The 20,849-nt window shown below is 40.0% G+C and overlaps 1 protein-coding gene across 3 annotated transcripts in view; it reads right to left on the bottom strand.

Moving 5' to 3' along the window:
• The window catches only part of sh2b3 (SH2B adaptor protein 3), a 74,300-nt gene extending 53,451 nt beyond the window's left edge, over nucleotides 1–20,849 (bottom strand). For 2 of the 3 annotated variants that reach the window (XM_082554291.1, XM_082554293.1), the window contains exon 1: nucleotides 20,519–20,848. The gene's annotated coding sequence lies outside the window, so the exon portion shown is untranslated. Of the gene's footprint in view, nucleotides 1–20,514 lie in introns of all 3 variants that reach the window. The other variant, XM_082554292.1, reaches the window with a different exon arrangement.

Here is a 20,849-nt window from a genome sequence, read left to right as displayed (position 1 = left end):
TAGAGAGCGAGGCGCATATTAATGAGCGTTTTTGACCCTATAACCTGTCTCGCAAGGGTAACCACTTCTGCCGGCTAGCCTCCACCACAACATCTGCAGGTGTGGGTGGGGGGGGCAACAAGGGGCCCAGGCAGAAGCTGACTTAATAGACAGAAAGTCGTAGCAGTCAACCAAAGGGCATTTCAGTCATATGCTGCCGAAACCAGGTTTAGTGAGAGACTCTCAAAGATATGGAGAGAAAAACAGCTGCAGACAACATCTAATAAACCTCCTGAAAGATTTTAAAAGTTTTTAGCTTCTGTTGGACAGCTCTTGTTGACCAAAGCCGCGCTTTTCATAATCTTTGCTCAAACTGAAGTAAACACCGACTGAGTTTGGACTTAATGAATGTGGCAAAATCTTAAAATTTTAAACTGATTAATCATCCAACCTTAAACATTCACACACGCAACCTCATTTTATGAGTGAGACAGTAAAGATGTGACATGTGGTAATATACTGCACTGAACTTGATGTGTTCGGGTTGCCTTGGAAGGCTTGGCCTCCTACAGTAGGGCTCTGCTACTTTTTTTTGCGTGCACTGTTTCACTTCCTTGCTTCTGTTAATGCACAGTGCTTCAGTGTTTGCTGATTAGTCTAATCCCACAGGGCTTTCTCTGTTTAAACTTGTGGCTTTTCTTATAATAATCACTAAATTGAAACTATCAAAAGCCATCTACCATTTTACTCATCAGGGCCCACAACTACATTATCAACTGTAGGTACTGCATCATTTGGTGCACGAAGAAGTTAACACGCAGCTTCTCTGTACAGTGCACACGTGTTTCAACCTGTCCACCACCGTTAAAAAACTAGTACTGTTGTAATTTAAAAGAACTCCGTGGTTAACAGCTTTAACCACACAGTTCATCAGAATAAAGGAAGGATGTATTCCTAAGTATTCAACAAGCCCTTCTCTTTTCTTTCTTTTTAAACGCCCATTTGCTGTGTGTGTGTGTGTGTGTGTGTGTGTGTGTGTGTTTATCCCTTTTTGACCTTGAGTATACTAAACAAATAGGCATAGGGGGTCAGGGAGAACACATTTTTGGGCATGTAGCATAAGGATGACATAAAAGTGTGTTGACTTGGAAGTGAGTAGCCCAGGCATGACTGGTAGCTGGAATAACTGGACACGACTTCTGTTCAGATATAGCAAGATTCAAGTGACGTTTAGAGACAGCCAATGACGGCAATGAAAGAGTCCCATTTTTGGTAGAATAAAGAAGCAGATTTGGGTCTTCTGGAAATGAAAGAAGACAAATATGACTGGACATTTAGAGTCTTTTTAGTCCTAAAACGCTGACATATTAAATTCTGAAGCAGACAGGAAGAGCCATAGATAGGATATTTAAAAAAAAAAAAAGGATGTAGCTACTGTGATATCAGCTGTGTGGACTTTTGGAGCACCCATTTTGGTACTTTGTGCGTGTTCATCTTAAGTTTTTGTTTCGATCCAGACGTGGCCATATTGGAACAAGAAGGCAGAGCTGTGGCATTATCACCTGGTGCTGGTGCAAGCTTACTTAGCAAGGTGTTAACTAAAACAGAATGTTTCCTGACTCCATCGAATGGACAGAAGACGCCCACAATGATGCCGAACTTTAAGTCTTAATACGATTTAGCCAGGAAACAGGAAAAAAGAAACTTCTGAAGGGGGAAAACATCTGTAGAGACCATAACTGATTTTTGTGCTAAACTGTCAAAATGTTTCATTTCTGCACTAACTAAATGTGGGCATTTTACCACGAGAGTCTATGGTGACTGATTCACTTTTGGCACCTACTTCAAATAGCCATTAGTTGCCATCTGCAGTTCTTGGCACTTCTACATTGGCTTAATTTTATAACTGGAAGTTTGTGCTTGGATATAAGACACTCAAACCCACCACTGGAAGAAATACAGTCACATACACAGACATACATACAGAGGTGAATTTAAGCTTCATCTTAAAACTGCCACTTTGCATGTGTAAACACTGCAGACACATGGTGTAACTAACAGACTGTAACTAGCATACAACAACTAGTCAGATTTCTTCTTATGTGCTGCACAGTGAAGCGGTGAACACAGGTAGAATATTCACCATAACACAAACCAAAAGCAACACCTCAAGGTGCCTTTAGCAAAGAAGTCAACATGCATTATATATAAGCTGCTTCTTTTTCTGCCCTGCATGTCTTTCCATAATAAAGTGTTGAGCAACAGATGAACAGTTAGACTATAAGACGTAAACTGCAGTATCATTAACAGGAGTTTAACCTTCTAACTTCAACATGTGCCTACAGTACATACCATCTTCCTCCAGTGCTGCAGAGAAGAGTCTAATCGGCATACAGGAAGTGTGAGAGTGCTTTTGCATATGGGTGCGTGTGGGCTGTTGTGTCTCTGTGTCTGGTGGGGGGGGGTTGTCACAGACTGTGGTCCAACAGATCACAGACAACCACAAGAAACAGGGGGTGGGGGGATGGGGGGGTCGCGCTGTGGTCGGGCCAAAACATGGAGCAACGCGTCTTGTTATCTAATTTCTCTCTGTGTCCTGAGCGACAACCTTCTGAGATGAAGACTTGTAAAAGTCGTGAGGTCACATCTTAAAATAAGCGTGCCGTTTTTTCATTAGCACCATCAAACATATCAAGGGGACACGTACGTCAATGAGGCAGTGAAAAGTTGGCATCGTGAAATATTGCGTCACTAAAGTTCCTGGATGTGTCCTGTCACAACAACTAATCCCCTTCCTGTACTTTTTCAGAGCATGCTCAGTGCATGCCTCACTTTGCCCCTTCAGCTGGCCTCCCAGAAGCTTGGTTCTATCTGCCTGGCCAGCCCAGCGATGACTCAGCACTGCCTAGAGAACATACACACACACATGCACACAAAAACACAGACACACACTTCCTCTCGCCGTATCCATTGGGGTCTTGGCCGCCTCCGTTCCCAGGGTTTTCCCTTTCTTTTCATCCTCTCTGTCCTCTGAGGATCTCCAGATGTGTTTGGACTCAAACTTCCTTGACTTTTTACCTTGACGAAGAGCCATATTCAAACTGTGAGGGGAAACAAAAAGGCTAACACAGTGTTTGTGTCTCCTTTCTCTGTTCTTATCCGGGACCTCTAACCTCAGCTCAGTGTTTTGTTATTGTATTATTGCTTTCCTAGACAGCATTCGGCAGGAGACGGCAGAAAAAAAAGCCAATCCAAACACACGAAATTGCAACTGGAAAACATTTGTGCACTCCTGCCTTTTTTCCTTCCTCACCTTACTCATCACTCCCTCAAGCTCCTTCTCCTCCCCTACAATGCCCGCATTCTTCTTCTGCGAAGCACACGCACGCTCGCGATGGCACACTGATTGCTTTCTTCGTCTCTCTCGTGGGCTTTACAGAAATTTGGCACCGCTTTTTTCTCCCCCATCGACACCACAAAACAACCTGAGGAACTGCTGCACTGTGTCGAGATCAACGTCAGATTTTTTTGGCAAGAAGAAAAAAAGAGAAAAATGATCTAACCAAACAAATGCTACTGTGAAACTACTGATGCAGCAAGTCAACCACTGCTGTTTAAAAGAGCAAACAGGTAGTGACGCATACCACACAAGTCTTTAATGGACAAATGCAAAATGTCAAACAAGTGTCAAAACGCAGCAGCTAGTCACACTTGCTGACATTTAGACAAATATAAAACAATCTCTTCTGAGCATGTGACATGAGGCAAAGTCCTTCTAGAAGCAAGCCTAACCACTCAGCAGCCATCTTGAATCACCTCCACAATAACTTAGGCAGTAATTATCTATTATCTAAATTAGCTTGTAGTTGGTCAGTGAATATAAAAACTGTATCCTGACCTTGTCCTATAAAGTTAACCACACACCAGGTCAGGTTGCAAGACACCACAATGAGTCACACAGCTCTCATCTATCCCTAATACTCATGATGTACACGCTCCAGAAGTGGACATAAAAGAGTCTGATTTTAATCAAGACGGAAGGAAACAGGATGTGTGAAACACAGACATGAATCGATCTTGTTAGCGTGAGTAACCTCATGACTCAGGACTTACTGGGGAAATTCATGTGTTATATTGCGGCATTTTATTCCCACTAAATGGAAGTGCTAGCAGTATGATTTACAGTAAACAGCGTCCTGGATGTGGTCTGCAGGGAACAGAGACAACATGATCTTTTGCTCAATATTTTTTTGTTTGCACAAACATTAACACCACATGGCTCCTCTCAAAAAGAAAAGAAAAAGCTTTTTTTGGAGCAAAACCAAGAAAATAAAATCTCCCAAGACCGCGGCTTATATAACACTACAACTCATAGATAATAATCTATGCTGCTGGTGGATGTAGACTGCTATTTATATCTCACAGGCCTGGTATCAGCTCTCACACACCACTGAGTTACCCCGTTGTCCCCATTAGGGAACAGCTCGTTTGATGCAACGGACACACACATCCATGAAAGTGTTGAAGTGACCTGAGTTTTCAGGTCATGCATTCAAATTAGGAAGTAGGGGTCTGGTTTGAGAGCGCTGCAGCACCTCTAATGGCCACTAGATGCTGGATGCATAACCGAAATGCAGACTGGGTGGGAAAATGTTACAAGTCTGACAAGTGCTAAACTACCTCGTAAAATAAGATTTTAAAGGGTTTTAAAAACAAGTTTACTTAACCAATAAACTGATCTCGAGGCTCCTGTGAGTTTGTATAAGGGAGAATTTTTGAGTCCCGCTGCCAACCGAAGCTGAAATGTTTTGTCACCGGAGTCACATGGCAAAAAAAGCATAATTAAAATAATTTTAGCTTAAATGTAAAACATTTGATGTTGGTAAACGTCAAATAGCTCAATTATCTAATTTATGTTTTTAAAATTTACTTAATGGCTTGGAGTTTTAAGTGGTTTAACTCAAGTTTGCCAATGTAAAATTATCAGACCTTGCATACTGAAAAATGACAGTATTGGAAGATCCTAACAACGACAAGATGACTATATGCCAATGAGTTCTCTGAAACAGTATCAATTTAATTTCAGCAGATTCTGTACATCTCGGAGTTGTTGGGTTTTTTCATGCTAAAAGTACTCAGCACTCCTGACAATACTCAGCTCAGTCCTTGATAGTACCAAAAAGGCACAGCCTCAGCAGCTCTGACACTGGTTACTGAACAGGTGCAGGCATAAATACTCAGAGAGCAGCAGCATTAACTTGTCCTTCATTGCTGTTCCACACTTGTTGTGACATTCGGTCAGTGTGTTGCTCGACCGTCTTTCCACTGTTACTGGACAGCTGGTTAAGCTAGGAAGAGGTGCACAGCGTGGAAAAGATGACTAGCACCTTGTTATGTTGCTACAGCTGTTTTTGCCACTGTAAACAACTGGAAAAAGCACGCCAGACTCAGGAAAAATAGACAAGACTTTGCAGATTTATGGAGATTACATTTGGATGTTTCAAAGCATAGCATTTTTCATAATGTAGTCTTCTTTTCCAGCTACTAAACTACCATTAAACTGGTCCAGGAAGGCTATTGGTGTTGCACTTTTCTCCTTATGAAAGTAAGGGGTCAGCAACCTCCAGTCACTAAAGGAAATATATGTATTCCCCAACAGGTGGCTGTTTCTAGGTGAAACTGGTCACAAAGAGGATGCTATACCAAAAACCTCAATGTGATAGTTTTGGCTGCAGATTTCTACAGTCGCCCATAGTTTGCATGATGCCAACTTGATCCAAGTTTGATTTTGAAGGCAACCGGTCTTGTTCTCAATTTACATCACACTCCTCACAGTTTTAACATCACTTGGCAAACATGTTCGCAAACAAGTCAGCATCTTCCATGCAAACTATGGACACCCACAACAATCTGCTGGCAAGCAGCTTGGTTTCAAGCAGGTTTTCAGCGCAGTGCTTTTTATTTGTTTTTGTTTCTAATGTCTCTGTAAAGCACTTTGAATCACCTTGTTGTTGAATTGTACTATACAAATAAACTTGCCTTGCCTTGCCTTGCAGTACCACACAGGCAGCAATCACCAGCAATCACTTGCCATTCAACTGAGGAATACACATTTTCCAGAGTGACCTGTGGTTTTCAGGGGATCACCAGTCATTAGGCATGTGTGGCCGGGGCTTGTCAAAACCTATAGTCATGTAAACAATATCGCCTAAATAATCAACTAGCCAACTCTATGATTATAGCTCTACTAATCAGCAAATCATTTTAAAATAAAAAATGTTTATAAAAAATTCCAAATTCACTGAATTCACAGTGGAAATCAAGCGAACTTTCCCTAAAGAGCAAGCTGTGAAGAAATTGTAAACTATAAGAATAAAAAGATAAATATGAGAAACTAACGACAGCAGAAGTGGAATTGAACTCCTTTTTGCACAAAGACAGGAAGAAGATGCAACCACAGGCGCAATAAACATTAGTTACTACTTGACTGCTACACATCAGCTCCAACACTGCACTCCCGCCAGACCCTCCAGACATGACATCACAGACACTACCTCCATGTTTTTTCAGACACACTTAAACATGAATAGATATCAGATTGTTGGGCGATGAGCTAAACTGTTTGCTCTTGCTCTAAAACACACAAACATACAGATGTGTGAGCAACTGGTCTGGGAATGTGTGTACATGTACACCTCTATGTGCTGATTAGTTGTACATTATTGCAAAAAATAGGATGCAGTCCTAACTGTCACGCTCATTAAGTAAAATGCAATTTACAGCGAACCACATCCGTCCGACCTTTATATAGCCCGAGCCTTATTACCGACATCAGCCGGATCCAATCTATTGCTTATGACTCAATTAATATGCATGGCATAGAGGCTCACAGAGACATCAAACACTCGGCGTTTCCTGTAAAAACTGCAGTGGAAAATTTATATAAATCACACACACAAAAACCTAAAGCCAAAAAATAAAAAAAACAACACAGCAACATGTGCATCCAAGGAACTCGGGTCAAAAACAGATTTTATTACCTCTGAATTTTCACTCCCTGAATCATTGAATGAATCAGAGATACGGATAAACTTATAAAGCAGGGGCACAGTAAGTGATTGTAAGAGGGGGGAGAAGGCAATAAAGCAGTGAGAAAAGGAAGAGGAGGAGGAACAACAGTCACAAGGACAGAGAGAAAGACAGATGGGCGGATAATGAGAGGCCAGGCAGGAAGTGAGAATAACAAGCAGGAGAAAGCTGAGAGGAGAGGAGACGGCGCCAGGTTTGTGGATGAAGGTCCAGGTGGCAGAGCACAAGAGGAAAGGAGACCAAAGGATCACTGCTCTGCTCTGCCTGGGCAGCAATCACAGCAACAGGAAGCCCTGCCCTGGCAAGCAGCAAACAGTGCACACATGCAAAGACGCCGTGCATGTACACTCACATGCACACCAACGTGCTGCCTTACATGAGGAGAGAACTAGAATATCAAGTACAAGTGTTACTTAAAATATTTAACTGTGAGCATGATGAATACACATTTGAGGTGAAAGCTGCAAGTGAAAAAAAAAACCAAGTGGTTCTGGGAACTTTTCTGCTTTCGTATTTTAAGGCTAAATCGCAGTACACAATACACATCATGATATTTTAGAATAACCTCTAAATTATTTTATACATGTTCGATTTATCTACTCTGATACATACACTACACTGATTACTTAATAATGACCTAATATGTTAAATTTAAAGGTACAGTGTGTAAAATCTCACCACTAGATGTCAGTAGATTGCAGACTGCCATCAACTGTATCCTGTTTTGTTATTGATCCTGTTTTTGCCGCTATTAGCAACACCAGTCTTTGGAATTAGGGGTGAGTTTTGATTATCGATTTATCGATTAAAATCAATTCTAGCTTGGATAACGTGATATCGATTCATTAAAATCCTGAATCAATTTTTTAATGTAAATTTATTTTGCCCGAAACGCCAGAATCTCAGGTTAAACCTCACAAAATTTCAACAACCACCAAACAGCTAAAACAGTAAATGAGAGCAGGTACACGGATTCTTCACAAAGATGCAAACACAAAGCGCTGACCCGCCGACAGATCAGAATCAGCGAAATGTCGCCTTTCTCACCCAATGGCACGGACACGGTCGGGGCCGAAACCCGACAGCTCGCTGATTCTGATGTTTCGGCGGGTGCGCGCTTTGTGTTTATGTCGTTTTTGCGCTGATTCTGAAGCTGCAGGTTTGATCTCTCTCCAAACAATATTGACTGAAAACGCTTAGCTGTGTCTCTGATAAACCCTCTGTAAGTTTGCTCTGCTTCATGCTTCAACAGCATCAGGTAATGTTCATATGCTGATTAACGGTTTCCTTCTGTTTTTGATGTACTGCAGAATATTTTTTATAAAAGCCCAGGCCTGGAAAATCGCCTTCATGTTTTTCTGTGTTTTATCCTCAGTTACTTTGACACAAAGGCATCTGCTGTGATGCTTAGACCTTTGATAAAGTCTCGCAAGTGTCAGCTTTCTTTTTATAGATATAAAAATATGGAAATGTACTGATACGTGATCAGAATTATAATATTTCTGACTGTCTGAGGCAAAATTTCCCCGATTCAAATCAAATCGAACTGAATCGAATCGTGGATCGAATCGATTCGGGACCTTGTTAATCGGAATTGAATCAATTCTAGAAATCAGTGACGACACCCAGCCCTATTTGGAATGGAGCTAAGGTCATTGGACTTGGACACTTAGCGAATAAACTGTCATATAATCAATCTATTTATCAAAGGGAAAGTGTCATTTTTAGGACACCTAAGCCTAACATTAGCCAGCATAATGTTAGCTTATAACCATCTGTTAATGATCGGTTGTGAGCCAACTCCTGAGAAGGAGAATAACCAAAAATAACTATCAAAAAATAACTAGGCATGCTTACGCACGTTTTCGTCTCTTCACCACTACATAATGTATTTTAATAATTATAATTCCCCAAAACAGCTCCTCAGATAACCTAAAGAGTATGAAATATATGATGTATAAAAAGCATCCCACTAAACTCATTTACTTCTAAGCCATTACAAACTCCTGCACAACCCTACAAGTTTTAAAGAAGTTTAAAACTTCTGCCATATATGAGCTACTGTGTAGAGGTCTGGGGAAACACATACAAAAGTAACACACAAACAATAACTATAATACAGAAAAGGGCCATTAGATTAATAAATAATGTAGGGTACAGGGACCATACAAATGCACTCTTTGTCAAAATGCAAGCTATTAAATTCCAAGACTTGGTGAAGCTTAAAACAGCGCAAATAATGTATAAAGTCAGAAATAAATTGCTTCCCAAAGAAATCTGTAAATTGTTCATAGAAAGAGAAGGTGGGTATAACTTAAGAGGGAAATGGAATTTAAAAATACAAAGTGCTAGAACAACTTTAAGAACTATGTCAATCTCAATTGCAGGAGTTAAATTATGGAACAGTCTAACAGAAGAAATAAAAGACAGTCAAAACATAAAACAGTTTAAAGTAAAATATAAAAACCTAATTTTAAATAAGTATAAGAATGAAGAAAACGGGGTTAACCCAGGATGGTAATGTTGCTGGTAATGGTGTTGCGGTTCTTTTTTGGTTGTTTTTTTTGTTTTTTTGTTTTGTTTTGGTTTGTTGTTTTTCCATAACTTGTGTATCTGCAAATATACACATTCTGTATTTTTCATATGAAAGAAACTATACTGTGGTGGGGCTTGCTAATTTCTTGTTTTTGATTTATGTATGTTATGTTTTGTTTTACTTCATATGTTTATATGTTTCATATGTTGTTTGTTTAATTTAAGACAAAAAAAAATTAAATGAATGAGAGGTAAAACTTGAGGGGGTAGGGACAAATAAGTAAATACTTCAGCCTACTCCTTTTCAAACAAATAATGGAATGATATTTTGTAATGATTGTGAAGGCACATGTTTGAAATGTTTGAAATAAAAATGAACTGAACTGAACTGAACTGAAAAACAACAGCTAAGTTGTGATTTCAGCTATAGGGTATTTCTAACTTAGACTAAGAGGGTGGATGATATGCGAAAGTGGCTGATGCTAATTTGGCATATGATCTTCTTTTCAGAGAAATGGCGCAGACAGTGTCATTAAATAAATATATAATTAAGTGCAATTCAAGCATCCTCTTTCCACAAGAACAAAGCAAAACCGAGATCATTTGTGACACAGCTAAGGTTCATCATAGCCTGCACGATGCACCTTGGAGGTGCAGATTTATGCACTGGACCTTCAGCTTAGAGTTGCATGGGTTTTTTTTTATCCACATGCACACAAAAAATCATATGATCACATCAGCTAAGCTAAAACTGTTGAGAGAAAAACTGTAAGTCAGATCATAATTCAGCACCGAAAGCTTGTGACATGATCATTTGGTCAGATATACGAGAGCACACAAAAAGCCAAATTAGCTACAAAATGTTCCCGCTGAAGAACAGCTGGTAATTTTAGCTCTTATCAACATGATATTAATGGGAGGAAATGGGTCGGCTTTTATCGGCTTCTGAGATAAAAAATAAACCGAGTCACAATATGAAACTGAAAAGATGTGAAATCGCTAATTGTTTTTTTGCCATCACTCCACTGAGACACGTCGTCACTAGTGATCTTAGTATTATGATTACTTATTTTTGCTATGTTTTAACACTGTTGCTATAGATGGGAGAGTGAGAACGGCGAGAATAAACGGTCATTACAATCCCATTTTAAGCAGCAGCAATCACGTTAGCAGCCTGATACAGAAACTGCTTTGGTCTCTATAGCTTATTTCTCTTTAATAACTGTAGAGTGGATGAATAAAACCATTTAGATTTTGACTGCCTTGATTGACAAGTATACCAACAGAGACCATTATAACCAGTAGCTGTCTACTAATTAGTCTTCATTCAAATCCTCTCAACCATGCCTTTTTGAGCATATTAAGTTAATTTTTTTTAGAACATGTGGGCACCACTGAGTGAAAGTTCAATTTTATCTTTTTTTTAGTACTTTCAGATTTTAGATACAACTAACCAAGTTTTCTACTGTTAGCTGTTAAGTTAGTGACAAGACAAACTGGCAGTAACCAATAACCTAAACTAAATACTTTAAAACGAGGAATCAAGAAATTAATAGGTACTGCTTCAGTGGCTGCCTCCATCCAGTCTTTGTTAATGTTTGTTTATAATGGAGCACTGTAACAAAAAATAATTTCCCTTAGGGATCAATAAAGTATTCTGATTCTGATCTTTTATGTACAGTCTACGATACGAACTAGCAAATTTATACTTTCATAACTTCTCTAGTTTGATCGGTAAACTAAGAAAAAATATCGCCATGCCTGTGAAGAGTCTGCTTCATGGCTGTAAGTGTACATAAAGTTAATAAATGTCCCACCAAGTTTGATCAACAACATCCATAAAAAACAAAAAAGCCGACATGAATAAAAATCCACATACCACTACTATCCAAGTCTGTTTTCAAGAGAAAAGGGTCCAGGAATTCGCTCTAATACAGCCACCATTCAATATTGTTTTGACAAGCACAACTGCCTGCTGTACTGATAGGCAACATACCAGTTAACACAAACCGACATCATGTGACCTTTTTTCCATTCCTTTCACTTCATGTTTTATACTTGAATGCAACAAGCTGCTCTGCATCACGCCAAAGTGGCACGGCCTGACATCAGCTACCCGCAACGAGCTGCGTTGAGGCCGATTGATCAGGTGCATAAAAGCAGAGGCCGACATGAAAAAGACATACAGTCGCAGGGTTGGGATTGGCTGAGGCTTACTGTTCCTGTTTGTGTGAAGTGAGATGTGAAAGAGCTTTGATAATACATAGAGCAGAAAGCGAGACGCACACAGCTTACATAATTGAAGAACATATTGTAAAGGAGGAAGTAGCGCTGAAACATGAGATAACTTTGGGCTTAACTTCCCATAGCCCGAGGAAAGCATCAGCTGATTCAAAGGTATAACACGAGGGGAGGCGGCGATTGCAACTACTAGGCACAGCCAGAGCCCAGTGGTGTTGTTATACAAGTTTAATCTGGATATCACAAAGACATGGATAAGCTTTGGCTCTGTAATCCCTGTTCCAAACACTAACTTGTTGCTCTGTGAGAATGAGCAGGAAACCTTTTGTCTAACACATGTCAAAGGAAAACAATTCGGATGTAGCCATATTACTCACAAAGAAGCTACGGAGTAAGAGCAGGGGTGTAACAGTACTGAAACTGAGACTGAAATCACACTACAAAGATCTGCAAATCTGGACTTGCCATGCCATAAGATTGAAAGTGTTAAAATATTCCTATATTAGAAAATATGTTGACCAGCCATCTATCCCACATGGTGATAGAAGTCCTTCAAGTTTCCCGAAAATGCACTTTTTCAGGTTTCCTTCATTGAATTATCAGAAATAAGGTCAAACATCCAGGATTGCCAGTGCTTGTTTCTTTTATTTTGTATCATCATCATCATCAAATTGGTGCAGTTTTTATATCTCATCTTTTATATCTCAACAGACAGATGCTTAAATTTATGCTCAAAAATTTGATTTTGGCTTTAAATTCTGAAAACGTGTTTCTTCAGACCTGAAGATTTCTTTATCGGTGTGTTTTAAATTTATGTCCTTATAAAGACTCAAAAATGCTGAAAAAATAGGAACGATTAAATAGCACTAAACGTAAACCCAATTCCACGTGCTTCAGTGTTGGCCAGTACGTCGGCTGTACTGATATACTCTTTATAATGTCAAGTGCGATATGAATTTTTCAAATACCACTACAGTGCTGAACAGATAACATACCCACTGTGGCTTTCAAGTGGTTTAAATGTACTTACTAGAGGCCACAAGAAATGGTGATGGGGCCTAGAATAAACTGATCAGTCTTCCAAAAGCTAAAATACCTCACACTGATGCTCCAGGAGAATCAGAAGGAAATATCTTGTAAAAAAAAAAATCTCCGCGTTAGATGTGGAGTGAAAGCAGGGGGTGTAACAGTTGTGAAACCGAGACCAAAATCAGTCAAACGTCTGCCCGTGTGGAGCCTGCTTTAATCATACTAGTCGCAAATGAGGAGTTTAGTTTTTATCTGTGACCCAATCAGAAATCACATGATCAGGCCTCTGGCAAAAATAATTTTTATCAGTCTTCTTTTGAAAGAAAAAAACTAACAAAACCTAAAGCTGTAATCTAAAACCGCTGTTTCTGAGAATTGTTACACCAAATCAGACCTTTACCGGACCTGATTGTAATGAAGTGTTTGCCTGTAACACAGACCTCATTGTGTGTTGTGTTTTGTCAGCTTTGAGGCCTGTACTGTCTGTGATGCCTGTCATTTGCTGCTGACTTCATTCCCTCCTCACATGTCAAATCCACACAATCAAAGCAAAGTCATAACTTGCCTCTCTCTTTTTTCTTTTGCCTGTTGCTACACGAGCCCTATAGTTTAGTATTTCCTTCACATGTCAGGGTCAGGATAATGACAGACTGCAGATTGTGTAAAGATGTTTTGTATTAGTCATTGGTAGGATGTCGGACAGCTGGAAGGATGTGTATTAGTCAGGATACATAATATCATCATATTAACTGTTTCATTTAAGCTAAAACCCCAGTTTTGTTTTCCAGTGCTCAACGTGGATTACTCCTGCACACAGTCTGAATTCCTTCTTATCATCATAGACCCAGCCTTTGCTTTTCCTACTTTCCCAACCTGCCTCCCTGTCTCAGTTCCCACCACAGGAAATAGGCAGAAAGTGGCTGGACTTTATTTCTGTGTCTTAAGAATAGCAGCATTGTGTTATTGTTGTCGGAATGCAGAGGCCTGAGCCCCCCCCCCCTTAAGTAATAGCAATTTGCCCATATGTAGTGTATAGCAAGAAACAGTGTACCCAGTACAAAAGACAAGTCTTGACCACTGTTTTTATCCCCTCTTGATTTCTCCAGCTCTGTGATGCAGACTAATGCAAACATAGAAGGGAACAAGAGAATATCCACCACTGATGTGTCACAAATCTGTTGCATTTCTGCGTCATCACAGGATAAATGATACACTCCTGACTTTTAATATTTAATTATTATTTTCCCTAAAGCTACACAAATGAGTCACAATATCAAAAAACACTGACAGGTGGGTTGATCATCTTGTTACAATGTTCTGCTGACATTCATATGGATATTACTTTTGACACTCAGCTCCAATAGAGAACCAAAACTGCCAATCAATAAATAAACAGATGTATGAATAATTACAAAGACTAGTGGCCAGACTCACTCACAACAAAAATGGCTGCCTGCAATCCAAACAGATCACTGAAGAACTGAGCCCCTACTCACACAGGTCGAAAACCGAGCCAAAACTTTACCTCTGACCTTTTGGGTACAAAATATCCCCACATTATCAAGAGATATTCAAATTTTGGTCTAATTAGCTTAGAAATTGTTGGCCAAGAACAAATGAGAGTGGTTTTTTTTTTTTACCGTTAAACACAAAAATCAGTTCACTGTTGAATTTAAAAACAGCTTCTCAGCTCGACTGTCACCGAAAGCTCGACCTCAACTTCTTACTGGAAGGTAAGGGATCAAAAGCTTAGTTTCAGAAAAGTTGATGACACAATCCTTGACTCAGCTACTCACCACTAAAACTGAGTCAAATCAAAACAATTCAGTCGATTCACACATTCACGACTCAAAACTCCACATACATGTCTGTCTGAAATCCACAAGCACTTTATGAATGAGTCACATGATTGTTCTGATTCACTTTGCCAATATTTAAGAGGTGCAATACTCCATCACTGTGTTGAGTTGTTGTTGGGATTTGGCTGAGACATAATTGACTCCATCATTCACTCAGATCAGCAGTGAATCATCTGCAGGCATCTGACTTCCCGGAAGGCTAGTCTAAACCTTTCTACGTTGGGGCTTATAAGGAGCGAACAGAGTTTCTGTGTTAGGCCTTACAAAGTGCCTCTTTTTGGCACAAAGACATTTCCCAAGAATCCTGTTTTTCTGCACTGATAGCAAATTATGTGCTTGTGATGGGACTTGCTGCAAACTGGACATTTTGTGTGAGAAATGTAATCCTACTTTCACTTCAGCTGAGACACGACTCGTATTTCTGCTAAATAGAAAAACACAGCTCTGTCTGACATGCAAGGGCAGAAAATTCTCACATTTGCAATACTACAACCATGAAGTACTTAGCATTTTTGTAAAAAAATTAAACAACAACAAAAGAATAGCACAGTTTAAATGCAGCGAACAACTCCAGCTCTGCACCACGCAGCCAAGGAATCTGGAAAAACTTGTCATGACGGGCAGTGTTTCTTTGGACAACTTGAAAACAAAACAAACTCTTGACCCCATCATACACCTTCACTGTGTGCAACCACCCACACACACATATCCATCAATGTCCAGCAAATGCCGAGCCTGCAAGCGCACACATGCTTTTAAGTGAGATCCTTATGCTGCTGCAGCTAAATCAAGACTATAATCAACATTCTTCCAACAACAAGAACAAGGGTGCATTGGAGTAAAACACACACCCACACACCCACACACACACTCTCTAATTATTGCTGTTTTGGAAAAAACACAGGCACGCATGCGTATCCCCTCTCTAACACTTGCACAAACGTGTTCACACACAGGCAAGTACTTAACCCTAGTGAACGCCTTATATGTATATGTTTGTGTGTGTCTGTGGTGAGAATCCACAGTTAAAGCTAAAATTTTAGGACTCAGATGCCAAAAGCTGTGCAAGTCATATCACATAAACACACACCAACAGCTCAATAATGTCCGGGTTATTGTAGAAAGTCTGTTATGACCAGAAAATAGCCTTCTTTCCTTCCCCTTTTTTTGGTCCTAATTTGTTTCTTCTTTATTTCTCAGTCAACTCCCAGCTCCCTGCCAAATTATCTCCCATGGCTCTCCTCTCTCTTTTGCCGCCTCCTCCCTCTTCCCCACTGAGGCCACTGTGGGTCAGACCTAGAGCTGGGCGATAGAACGATAACGATATGTATCGCGATATAACTTTTACTCGATAGAGAAATCAAGCTATCGCGATAGACCTCGCCGCTCTTGTCCTCTTAATATAAAAAAAAAAAAAGGTCAGACAATCCAAATCAAGTATCGTAGCGCAGAACCGAACCAATCACAGCCGCAGCGTCACGTCGCGTTACGTACAGCACAAGTACCAAGCCGCACGTGTGTTTGTTTGGGAAGCAGCCGGCGGGTAATGGAGCCAGCGCATAATGGAGGAAATGAGTGTGCCGACTAGAAAAATCAACCGAGCATGACCGAAGAGAAAACAGATGATGGTTCCAATGCCGGAGAGATTGTCGAACGGAAGAGCCATAGAAGTTCCGTAGTGTGAAGGTATTTCGGCTATTTCAAGTCTGACAAAAACAGAGTAGCGTGCACTGTAAATTGTGCCGAAAGCAAGTCTGGAAATACAATAAACTGGTGCATGCGTCACACTGTGCGCCACGTTATTGTTTCGGTGAAATGAATTTCTACAATACTGTTACTGTTAATTCTACTCTCTGCAGTGTTTAAATGCTTACATATACACACAGTTACTGTCCCTCCACACATACGACTCGGTTATGCTTCTATGCCCCAGCTTTGTTTACTTTTTCCCACCGAGGCTTCTAGACTTCTGATTGGCCAACATTTCTGCACGGTTAGGAATCTAGCGCCACCTGCTGCTTTGGCATGTTCATAGCAGCGTTTTCCTTCATTTCTGCTTTTATGTGTGGACGGGATTATTTTTTAAAACGTAAACGGAAAATCTCCGTTTTCAAAAATACCCGTGTACGTGCGGACGTAGCCTCAGTCTCTGACTGGAAGCGCTAATGCGTCATTCGGCTTTTGTCAGACTAAAGTAACTGTTAAAACTGTTTGAAAAGCTAAGCTATACAACAAGGAGAGATTGAGAATCTCCTTTTAGTTCTCACTCAGTTTATTTGATACTGACAAAAGTTAGTCAGTTTTGTCTGTTCTTCTGTAAAACAAACTAAGATTTATTTTTAGAATTAATATTTTGTTTCTAAGTGGAATTGACAATTTAGTCTGTTTCATTTGTTCTATTTTGAAACTTAAACGCTTTAGCGGCTGCCTTTTGTGTAGTTTGCAATATTTGCCTTTATTTATCTGAAAAAGTCTCATGTTCCTTAAGTACATCTACCCTGTTGAACTTATTATGGGAAATAAATATTTAAATAAAAACAAGCTGCTGATTATTTCACATTTTACTTGTGAGCAACGGCACATTTAAATCTTACAAATATAGTTATTTGGCTTATATCGTGATAGATATCGTTATCGCCTGAAATGAAAAAAACATATCGTGATATGAAAAAATCTCATATCGCCCAGCTCTAGTCAGACCTCTCTCGTGGTCTCATCAGTGGATTTCTTAGAACCCCTGGGGGAAGCGGAAAAGCTGACTCTGATAACATCTCAGTTCAAGACATCGAACCATGACAGTGTCTGATCCGCATCTGATAGCCAAAGCTTCAGAGTTCACTCCTCTCACTTGTTCACAACTGGTTCAAAAAACAAAAAAAGTAAAAATGATCACGATTAAGCTGCACTCCTTTCTTTCACAGCTTCCAGGATATTAATGTGCTGTATTGCATAAAATCCCCAACCAAGTAATCATATCAAAATGCACTGCTAATCCTGGATCGCACAGGAATGAAAATGTACAGAAAGCCAAAAGGATTTTAAGATCTAACCAGGCTGTCGGATTAATAAAAGTCATAAAACACTAATGCTGTTTAGTTACAACAACACCACATGTGAAGGTTTTGTTCCTTCTATAGCTCCACTCTGATTAGTAAATTGCAATGAGAGCAAATGCACTACATGAATGCCAAAGGTCAGGCATAATGTTCAACTCGAGCTCATTTTTAATGGCATGTCTCTGTTAGAATATACTTGTGATTGTATATTCAGTTTTTTCTTCCCTTTCTTCCTTTGCATTGATACGGTTTTACGGGCATAGCCCACTTGAGATCAAATTGGGTTGCATGTGGCCTATAAGTGTGACACCCCCACTTTAGCCATACCACAAAGAGCAAAAGAGAAGTGAAGACAGAACCAATGCATCCATGCATCAGAAATCAAGAAAATCTGTGGGGAAGTAAAAGGGTTTTTTTCTGAGAAATAACAGTTTCACTTGAGACTACACAAGCCAAACAGGAATCTGGAAGTGCTGCAAACCTGTAAAAAGATTACAGATAGGCTTTAGTCTGTGGAGGGTTTTCACCAGCTTATAACAATGACGACCAAGACTGAAGAATTTTTTCAAACAAAAGATACTATCACAACAGACAAAAGAGTTAACTTGTGGTTAAACTACAAAAAAAGGAATATTTCATGACTCAATACAGTTTCACCTTCTGATGCAATCAGTTCGCTCATTTTAGTTTGTGTCTGATATGGTTCACTGTTTTCCAGCTGGTATGGCCTACATTACATTCTCTTCATGCTGGAAGCAGGAACTAAAGTCCTTGCTGTCTCTCTTTCGCCTTTCTAATTCATTAATTTCTGCACAGAAGACGTAGCCATGGCTGCACCTACATCGCTCACCATCGCTCTTTATCCCACACTGTAAGTTATGGTGACTGAATAGCGCTCCCTTAACCCAATGCACCGTTAAATATTCTCCTGGCTTTGCAGGCCTGTCTGGCATAAACCACGTCAGGTTGGCTCGACAGAGTTAAAATTATCAGCCAAAGAAACTATATACAAAGCCGTGTTACTTTACCACCCAAGAGGGATATTTTTTGCCTCTGTGGCTCAAGGTGTGACTGTTGCATCGAAATGACTCAGTCGTCAAAGTATGCAGACCTCACAAGGTAAATATGTACCCTGCAGGTAAGCTTCAGCACCTGTTAATATCACACAGATCACACACGGGCAAAAGTAAAATAACATAACCAACGAAAAATGTAGAAGAGGCAGAATTATGCAAAGAAAATGTTAACGTGAATGACAGCTCATTATTACCTCCAATATAATGTTGTAATTATATTGTGACCCAAACAGTGGTGCATGTAATGGGCCTTCTAATTTTACTGAAGTCAGCATGTCTTTATGCTATTTTACCCATTTGATGGCGATTAAGGATGGCAAAACATATCTGGTGGTCATGAAAATGTTTTAAATAAAAAATGCATTTAAGCCTTGATGTGGTACTCCCCAAGTTATATCACAACAAAACAAACCCCAATTGAGTGTTAATACATTGGTATTAACATGTTTAGCAGCCTCTGGTGTTTTTTGTTTTCATCTGAACCATAACCCCAATATTTTCCAAAAAGCATCTTAGAATGTAGTTTTCCATCTGCTCTTTACTACACATTTTTTGGTCAGAGGATTTCAGCAACCACCACAGCTAGTGAAGCTTTTACTTTGAAGGATCATGCTCCTGTAGTACACACACAGACCAACGTTGCCACATAAAGCACTCCACATTCACACACCTTGAACTGAACCATCACAACTAAAGGCACAACACGCCTTCACCGTCCCAAAAGTACCTTCATTTCAAAGCTCTAAAAGCTGGAATCGGTGCAAACAAAGACACACACACACACACACACACACACACACACACACACACACACACACACACAACAGCCATGAGCCAGAAATAGACCTGAATTCCTTCCAACACACACACACACCAAAATGAGTACTTTGATTTACTCTCTCTCACACACACAGACACACACTCACACAGCACTGGACTCTCAAACCAAGTGGCTTCTCCCCACTAGTTTCTAATCTCCATCCAGCAGTCATGAATAGGCGCAAACTAAATTTCAGATGCACGTTTTTAACACGGTATTTTTTTAAAGCGCACTTTATCAGTGCCTGTCTCTGTATTTAAATACCTGACACGAATCCCTAAAATCAAGGGTCAGTGGGATTAGTATTGCGTCATCACCATGGCGACCACTGCTGAGTAAATTTGCGCCAAAGCCTTAAACAATTTTTTGAGTGACATAAATTCACTCGAGTTAGTTACAAACTTGCCAACTGCACATTTCCATGTGTGTATATTGTGACAGCTGTGCTCGCTGAGACAGAAGAAGCTGTTCTGTGGTTTGACAGGACCAAGTTAATTTCTAGTTAAAAGAAAAAAAAACACTTTAGGGGCAAAAGGGAAAAAAATTAAAGGAAAATCTGCGCCAGCACCGCCTGCATGCAACCAACTCGGGAAGCTACTCCTGCAGACCCTTTAAACGATACACAACCACGTTTTGTTTTTTTACATTTCTTTTTTCCGACCTTGAAGAAAAAATGTTCACATGGCTGCTGCATATTTTGGGATTAGTCGCCAAGCGGCTACATTTAATAAAGAAAGAAAAAGAAAGAAAGAAAGAAAAGTTTAGCAATGCTAAGAAGAGAGTGTGGGAGAGGGGGGGGGGGGGGGGTGAAAGTTACTGCCACAACATACTCACGTTCTCCGTTATCTCGGATGGGCACCCACCGCAGCACGACGACTAACCAACAAGTTGGACTTCGCATAACGGAAATGTGTTGTGCATTAAAGTAAGTCTAAACGACGTCAGTGAAGAGCAACGTGAAGTGGACACCGGAGGAGAAGCCGTGCGATAAAAAGTCCTTCGCTTTCTCCCTCATTGTGACTGCATGCGACTGGTCCTCCGCAAAAGGGGGGAAAAAAGAGAGAGGAAGAAAACTTTCAGCCACGAACTTGACGCGGAAAAAAATGGTTAGCCCTCGTTTCCGTCAAAAAAAAAGAAAAAAAAAGTGTGGCGGTCCAGTGAGCTT

Source organism: Aulonocara stuartgranti, assembly GCF_965226115.1.
Source record: "Aulonocara stuartgranti genome assembly, chromosome: 12".
Taxonomy (NCBI): Eukaryota; Metazoa; Chordata; class Actinopteri; order Cichliformes; family Cichlidae; genus Aulonocara; species Aulonocara stuartgranti.
Note: the sequence above shows the minus strand (reverse complement) of the source record. Positions and strands in the feature narration are given on the sequence as shown.